General features: G+C 41.7%; 1 pseudogene; it reads left to right on the forward strand.

Moving 5' to 3' along the window:
- The first annotated feature begins 6,718 nt into the window (after window positions 1-6,718).
- On the forward strand, window positions 6,719-7,656 carry LOC113893588 (annotated as a pseudogene).
- Window positions 7,657-8,230: the final 574 nt, after the last annotated feature.

Below are 8,230 nucleotides of genomic sequence, written 5' to 3' on the forward strand. Positions count from 1 at the left end.
ATGTCAGCCTCTTTGTGACCCATGGACTGCAGCATGCCAGGCTTCCCTGTCCTTCACCAACTCCTGGAGCTTGCTCAAACTCATGTCCATTGAGTCGGTGATGCCATCCAACAATCTTACCCTCTGAGGTCCCCTTTCCCTCCTGTCTTCAATCTTTCCCAGCATCAGGGTCTTTTCCAATGCGTTGGCTCTCACATCAGGTGGCCAAAGTATTGGAGCTTCATCTTCAGCATCAGTCTCTCCAGTGAATATTCAGGGTTGATTTCCTCTAGGACTGACTGGTGGTTTGATCTCCTTGAAGTATCTTTCTGGCATATCTTTCATTATTCCCCCTTCCTGCCCAGTGTTGTAGTCAGACCAAACAGCTTCTCTTCTTCTAACATGCCCCACCTTTCCCCATCTCTCTGGCTTTGCTCACCATGTCTCCTTTGCCCAAGATGCCCTTCCTCCAACATTTCCTCCTAACCAATCTTACTCAGTTCCAAGGGCCAACTTCTATGTCATCTCCTTTATGAAGCTATGCCTACAGAAGAGAGAGAGTTAAGCTTTCTGTTCTCTTCTGAACAATTAGAGCACTTTTTACTTCTCAGCAATAATGCAGGGCCAACAACAATGTGTCTCTCTTCTTTTCTATTGATGTGTCAGCTTACAGAAAGCAAGCATAATACCTTACTTCTATTACAGTGCTTATAAAAACCTTTAATTTGTTTATATATTATAATATGTAATTATAATTACATGTAATATAATAATATTACATGTAATTATAATGATCTATAATAATATAATATAATTATTATAATATGTACTGCAACTGTATATTATGTTTTTATTTATAATAAATACATTTTATTACCTCAGTAATCTATGAAGACATGGCACAATATTTCTTGAGAACTTTCTATGTGTCAGGTGTTGCACAAAGCTCTAGGGATAGATATACTCTCAATTTCCATCCTTCTGGTGGGCATTAAACACATAGGTGCTATAAATATGGTATTTGTGTAATACCAAAGTAATGCTCCAAAATCACTGCAGATGGTGACTGCAGCCATGAAATTAAAAGACGCTTACTTCTTGGAAGAAAAGTTATGACCAACCTAGATAGCATATTGAAAAGCAGAGACAATACTTTGCCAACAAAGGTTCGTCTAGTCAAGGCTTTGGGTTTTCCAGTGGTCATGTATGGATGTGAGAGTTGGACTGTGAAGAAAGCTGAGTGCCGAAGAATTGATGCTTTCGAACTGTGGTGTTGGAGAAGACTCTTGAGAGTCCCTTGGACTGCAAGGAGATCCAACAAGTCCATTCTAAAGGACATCAGCCCTGGGATTTCTTTGGAAGGAATGATGCTAAAGCTGAAACTCAAGTACTTTGGCCACCTCATGCGAAGAGTTGACTCACTGGAAGAGACTCTGATGCTGGGAGGGATTGGGGGCAGGAGGAGAAGGGGACGACAGAGGATGAGATGGCTGGATGGCATCACTGACTTGATGGACATGAGTTTGAGTGAACTCCGGGAGTTGGTGATGGACAGGGAGGCCTGGCGTGCTGCGATTCATGGGGTCGCAAAGAGCCAGACACGACTGCACTACTGAACTGAACTGAACTGAAAGTAATGCTCAAATATCCTTCAAATCTGGCCCAATGCTTGACTTTTTACATTGGAGTTGAGGTTGCAGGGGCCATCATGAGCAAAAAAAACTTTAAAGGTTTGTATGCTCGGACAGTACTTGTTTTTGGTGGCATCTGACTTTTTATATACCTTGTTTCATGAAAAATTGGGTTAGGTCAACACTGGATCTGCTGTTTAGTCATGAAGTTGTGTCTGATTCTTTGTGACCCCATGAACTGTAACCTGCCATGCTCCTCTGTCCATGGGATTTTTCAGGCAAGAATACTGGAGTGGGTTGCTATTTCCTTCTCCAGTGTATCTTCTGCACCTAGGGGTCAAACCTGCATCTCCTGCTTGGCAGGCTGATTCTTTACTACTGAGCCACTTGGGAAGCACTAGACCAAGTATGACGTAAATCAAATCCCTTATGATTATACAGTAGAGGTGATGGGTAGATAAAAGGGATTAGATCTGGTAGAGAGAGTGCCTGAAAAACTATGGCTGGAGATTTGTAACATTGTACAAGAGGTGGTGACCAAAACGATCTCTCCCCCAAAAAATTTCAAGAAGGTAAACTGGTTGTCTGAGGAGGCTGTACACATAACTGAGGAAAGAAGGGAAGCAAAAAGCAAGGGAGAAAGGGAAAGATAGGCCCAACTGTACGCAGAGTTCCAGAGAACAGCAAGAAGAGATAAGAAGGCCTTCTTAAATAAACAGTGCAAAGAAATAAAGGAAAACAATAGAATGGGAAAGACTAGAGATCTCTTCAAGAAAATCTGAGATATCAGGGAACATTTCATGCAAGGATGGGCACAATAAAGGACAGAAATAGTAAGGACCTAACAGAAGCAGAAGATATTAAGAAGCAGTGGCAATAATATACAGAAGAACTATATAAAAAAAAGGTCTTATTGATCCAGATAATCATGCTGGTGTGGTCATTCATCTAGAGCCAGACATCCTAGACTATGAAGTCAAGTGGGCCTTAGAAAGCACCACCACGAACAAAGCTAGTGGAGGTGATGGAATTAAAGCTGAGCTGTTTCAAACCCTAAAAGATGATGCTGTTAAAGCACTGCACTTAATATGTCAGCAAATACCGAGAACTCAGCAGTGGCCACAGGACCAGAAAATATCAGTTTTCATTCCAATGCCAAAGAACAGCAATACCAAAGAATGTTCCAGCTACCAAATAATTGTTCTCATTTCATATACTAGCAAAGTTATGTTCAAAATCCTTCAAGCTAGGCTTTAGCAGTATGTGAACTAAGAACTTCCAGATGTACAAACTGGGTTTAAAAAAGACAGAAAAACCAGAGATCAAATTGCCAACATTCGTTGGATCATGGAGAAAGCAAGGGAATTCCAGAAAAACATCTACTTCTGCTTCATTGACTATGGATCACAACACACTGGAAAATTCTTAAAGAGATGGGAATACCAGACCACCTTATTTATCTCCTGAGAAACCTGTATGCAGGTCAAGAAGCAACAGTTAGAACCAAACATGGAACAATGGACTAGTTTCAAATAGGGAAAAAAGTATGTCAAGGCTGTATATTGGCACCCTGCTTATTTGACTTCTATGCAGAGTACATCATGCGAAATGCTGGGCTGGATGAATCACAAACTGGAATCAAGATTGCCAGGAGAAATATCAACAACCTTAGATATGCAGATGACACCATTCTAATGGCAGAAAATGAAGAGGAACTAAAGAGCCTCTTGATGAGGGTGAAAGAGGAGAGTGAAAAAGCTGGCTTAAAACTCAATATTCAAAAAACTAAGATCATGGCATCTGGTCCCATCACTTCATGGCAAATAGAAGGTGCAAAAGTGGAAGCAGTGACAGATTTTATTTTCTTGGGCTCCAAAATCACTGTGGATGGTGACTGCAGCCATGAAATTGAAAGATGCTTGCTCCTTGGAAGAAAAGCTATGACCAACCTAGACAGCATATTAAACAGCAGAGACATCATTTTGCCAACAAAGATGTATATAGTCATGTATGGATGTGAGAGTTGGTCCATAAAGAAGACTGAGCACCAAAGAATTGATGCTTTCAAATTGTGGTGCTAGAGAAGACTCTTGAGAGTCCCTTGGACTGTAAGGAGATCAAACCCGTCAATCCTAAAGGAAATCAACTTTGAATATTCATTGGAAGGACTGATGCTGAAGTACCAATACTTTGATTACTTGATGTGAAGGGCAGACTCATTGGAAAAGATCATGATGCTGGGGAAGCTTGAAGGCAAAAGAAGGGGGCAACAGACGATGAGATGGTTAGATAGCATCACTGACTCAATGGAAATGAATTTAAGCAAACTCTGGGGTATAGCAGAGGACAGGAGCCTGGCGTGATGCAGTCTCGTGATGCAGTCTACGGGGTCACAGAGAGTCAGACACAACTTAGCAACTAAACAACATTAACAACAACACTGGATCACTGCAACAGAAGTTGGGCGACTTTTCAAACTAGCAGCTACAATTTGTAATCAGGCCCAGGGGTGCAGTTTCTGCTATTGCCCAGGCTACCTGACTGCCTTCTTCAGTCAAGCAGGAGAGAGGCAAAACTGGAAAGTCTAGGCTGCTTCGATGTTAGATTCACCTTTGGTGTTAGACACAGCTTCACCCATAATTAGAGTGAAAGTTTTTTGGGGGGTGCCAATTTCATCTGTAAAATAAGAATAGCAATAGTCTCCTCAGTGAGAATAAGTAAAACATATAAACTCTACTATTCATAACTATGCCCATAAACTATGGTCCATAGGCCAAATCTGGTTTGCTGATTGTTTTACAAATAAAATTTTACTGAAGCACAAGGACATCTATTTATTATATATTATCTATGTGTCTTCATAACATAGGCAGAACTGAATAGACTCAAATATTTACTTTCTGGCCTTTTATAAACAAAGTTTGCTGCTCCCTGTAGTAGAACACAGCCCTGCACATGGAAGAGAATTGTCGTAATTATCTTCTTTTTCACCGTTCTCTCTTTCAGTGGGTGAAAGTGGAAAAGAAAGAATGGAGAAGAATTGGCAAAAGAGAGACTAGGGTGGGTAATTGTCTCTTTCCATTTAATGGAAACTCAAATTGGAATTGACCTTGAGTCTGGGACTGAGACCTAATAGTGACTTGAAGAAGTAAAAAAAATTTTTTCTGTATTGACAACTGTCACTGGTCCAAAAATTTTTTCTTTCCTCTTGGAAAGCACTATATGTCACCATTGAAGTTAATAGTTCATTCTTGATTACAGTTATCATTGGCAGAGACCATGAAAATCTTCCATCAGAGCGTAGCACTGCCATTCCAGGCAGATTTTGCCTGTGTTGGTATTGATTTCAATTAAAACAAGTTATCTCAGTCACTGGGCTTCCTGTTGGCTGCACTCATTGCCCAGTGATGCAAATGGAAAGCCTGTTTCAAACCTATGCTATCTGGTTACTTACAACAAGGCCCAGGCAGCTGGGTGTATAAACAAACCTCAAGGACCAATCATTGTAGAAGGAAATGATCTTCATTTGCCCTCCATGATGTCATCCATGTGAGGCCTGACAGAGTTTTAACAGTTATTGACTGTGAGACCAGGCCAGTCAAATCTTACGAATTCATCTTATTCCTCTTCAGGGCAGGTAGTCAAGCGTATCCCAAAACGTTTGATTTGGTTCAACTCCTTGTGTACATTTCCTTTCTGTCTCTCCTTTTCCCCCTGCCTCCTCCTGTGGGAGGGGTTTGTGTGTTTTCATAAAGCATAGCATGATGGTGTTCTGCGTCTGTGTTTTTATTCTGTGGCTGAGCTTTTCTCTTCTACCTGTTAGCTTATAAGTAACCTAATCCAGGGATGAAACTCCTTCATTGCACATAATGACTCAGCAGTTTGTGTCAGCATGGTTCTTTATAGTAGCAAAACAGACCATTCTTTCCAAAGATACATGGCACATGAGGCAAAATGTATAGCACATGTTGTAATCTGTGCTTTAGTAAATTCACATATTTGAATTGTTGCCTTTAAGGCTTGTGCACTAGATCAAGTCACCTAGCTAAAAAGTGGGCCTAAGTCACTGTGGAACAGATTGACTGTTCCCTCCCCCTCCCAACCCCCAAACTCTTCATTTGGACATGTAGCTAGGTAATATTCCCCAGCCTTCTTTACAGTTAGATGCAGGCTTTTCCTATCCTTTCCTTTGTGGGTTTAGCACTGATAATTGAAAGCTAATTCACTCTTCATGCTACTTATAACGTCCCAGCAGAGAGTCCCCTCTCTGATAAATACTCTTGCCCTTTCTCTCACCCTTTCTTTTGCATTTGGTGCTAAGAATGGTGTAGGGGGTTATTCAAAGATAAAAAGAGTTTCTATCCAATTTCACAAATGCAATTGTCTTCTGATTTGGTGATATTTAGAACCTGGGAGCATGAGCCTACCTTCCCAGTCTGTGCTCCACGCTGCCTCTATCCTCATTCTAGAAAAGCCATCAGCAAACTTAAAACCCATGATTGCTCTACAAGAGTTTAAGCAAGTCCCGTCCCATCTGTCACTGGCAGTTGGAAAGCAGAGGGGAAATGGAGCTGAACCAAGGAAGGAAAATGGTAGGAGAGAGGGAATAGGATGAAGAAGAAAGAGGAAAACCTGAAGAGTGCCTGGACTAAAAGCATGCAATCTTATTTTCAAGATGTCCATTTAATGCCATTTTTTTTCTTATTGTGTGGTAGAAGCTGATGCCACTTTCTGAGGATACAATAGTATGATATTTTTTAAAAGTAATTCTTTAGGAATGAATAATTTTGTTAAATTTATGACACAGGCTTGTATAACCAATATACAGTTTTTAAAAAAGGATGGTTTAATGTGGAAAATGTTTTTCTGGTAAGTATCATGCCCTATCCTAATGTGGTTATCTTTTATTTATTTTTAAAATTTTTATTATTTGAAAGATAAGTGCTTTACAATGTTGTGTCGGCTTCTGCTGTACAACAATATGAATCAGTCATAATTATATCTGTATCCCCGTCCCTCCTGAGCCTCCCTCCCCCTCCCATCCGACCTCTCTAGGGTTTGTTAAGGCACTGGGGCTGCACATGAGCAGTAGCTGCAACATTAGAAAGATGGCGGTTCCAGAAAGTCACCTAGAAAGAAGAAGGCATATCAGGCCCTCAAAGCTACCCAAGAAAAGCAGTTGCTTTTGCAAGAAAGAAGCAGAGGAAACGAAAAGAGCTCAAGTTTAGGCATCAGGGTTCCTAAATGATTCCTGGTAGCAACTGCATAACAGAGTGTGACTTAGACAGTTAGAAGTGAAACTCCGTGGCTTGGAAGTCCCAGATAAACATTTCTTGACCTTTATTCTAGGCATCCAAAGGGTTAATGGGGTGAATTAACTAGTGCTGAGGATCATTGCAACACTTTGCCTGAATAAGATTTTCAGTGGTATCTTTGTGGAAGTAACCTTTCCTACCATAAACTCACTTTGGAATAGTGGAACTTCATGTGACCTCTGTGTGTGTGTGTGTGTGTGTGTGTGCTCAATTGTGTCCAACTCTTTGTGACCCCATGGACTGTAGCTCTCCAGGCTCCGCTGTCCATGAGATTCTCCAGGCAAGAATACTGGAGTGGGTTGCATTCCCTTCTCCAGGGGATCTTCCTGACCCAGGGATCAAACCCAGGTCTTCTGCATTGCAGGAGGATTCTTTACTGTTTGAGCCACCAGAGAAACCCTTATGTGACCTGGGGATTTCCAAATCTAAAGTCTGTTCGGGAACTTAACTTGGAACACAGACAAGCCAAGGTCAAGAATAAAAGTGTCCCTCTGACAGACAGAATGATTGAACAGCACTGGGGGAAGTTTGGTGTCATTTGCTTGGAAGATTTCATTCATAAAATTGCCTTGCTAGGGAAGAATTTTCAGGTGATCTCAGGGTTCTTGTGCCTTTTCCAACTCTCAGTGGCCCACTGTGCTACCAAGAATAGAGTGGGCTTCCTCAAGGAGGTGGGCTCACCTGGTTATGGAGGCAAACACAGCACTCAGCTCACTGGGCAGGTGAGCTAAACCCAGAATCTCTGAAAGCACAGTGCATTGGAAGCGTGCGTTTTCGTTTCATGTTATGTTACCCAATATCTTCAAATGTTGCATGCGTGCTTGGTCGCTCAGTCATGTCCGGCTCTTTGTGACCCCATGGACTAAGCCTGGCAGGCTCCTCTGTCTGTGGAATTTTCCAGGCAAGAATGCTGGAGTGAGTTGCCATTTCCTCCCTTAGGGGATCTTCCTGATCCAGGAATCAAAGCTGCATCTCAAGTAGCTCCTGCATGATCAGGCAGATTCTTTACCATTGGGCTACCTGGGAAGCCCATCTTCAAAGGTTATTTACTGTTATATTCTCAGAAACTGAAGGGGAAGTGTCAGGGAAAAGATGGTGATATACACAGCAGGCCCTTTTTATCCTACCTCAGTTCCAAGGAAAAATTCCTGTGTGTTTTCCCCACTGGCCACCATCCACTCTGAAACCAGCCAAGGACTCATGCCATGGAGGAGGGAGTCCTGTTTTGTCACATCTTCTTTCCTGGAGTTTAATGTTTGTGAATGAATACCCAAGTATGAATACAAGACAGCAATAGACCAAGCC

The sequence above is a fragment of the Bos indicus x Bos taurus genome, chromosome 5, assembly GCF_003369695.1.
Source record: "Bos indicus x Bos taurus breed Angus x Brahman F1 hybrid chromosome 5, Bos_hybrid_MaternalHap_v2.0, whole genome shotgun sequence".
NCBI classification, from domain to species: domain Eukaryota; kingdom Metazoa; phylum Chordata; class Mammalia; order Artiodactyla; family Bovidae; genus Bos; species Bos indicus x Bos taurus.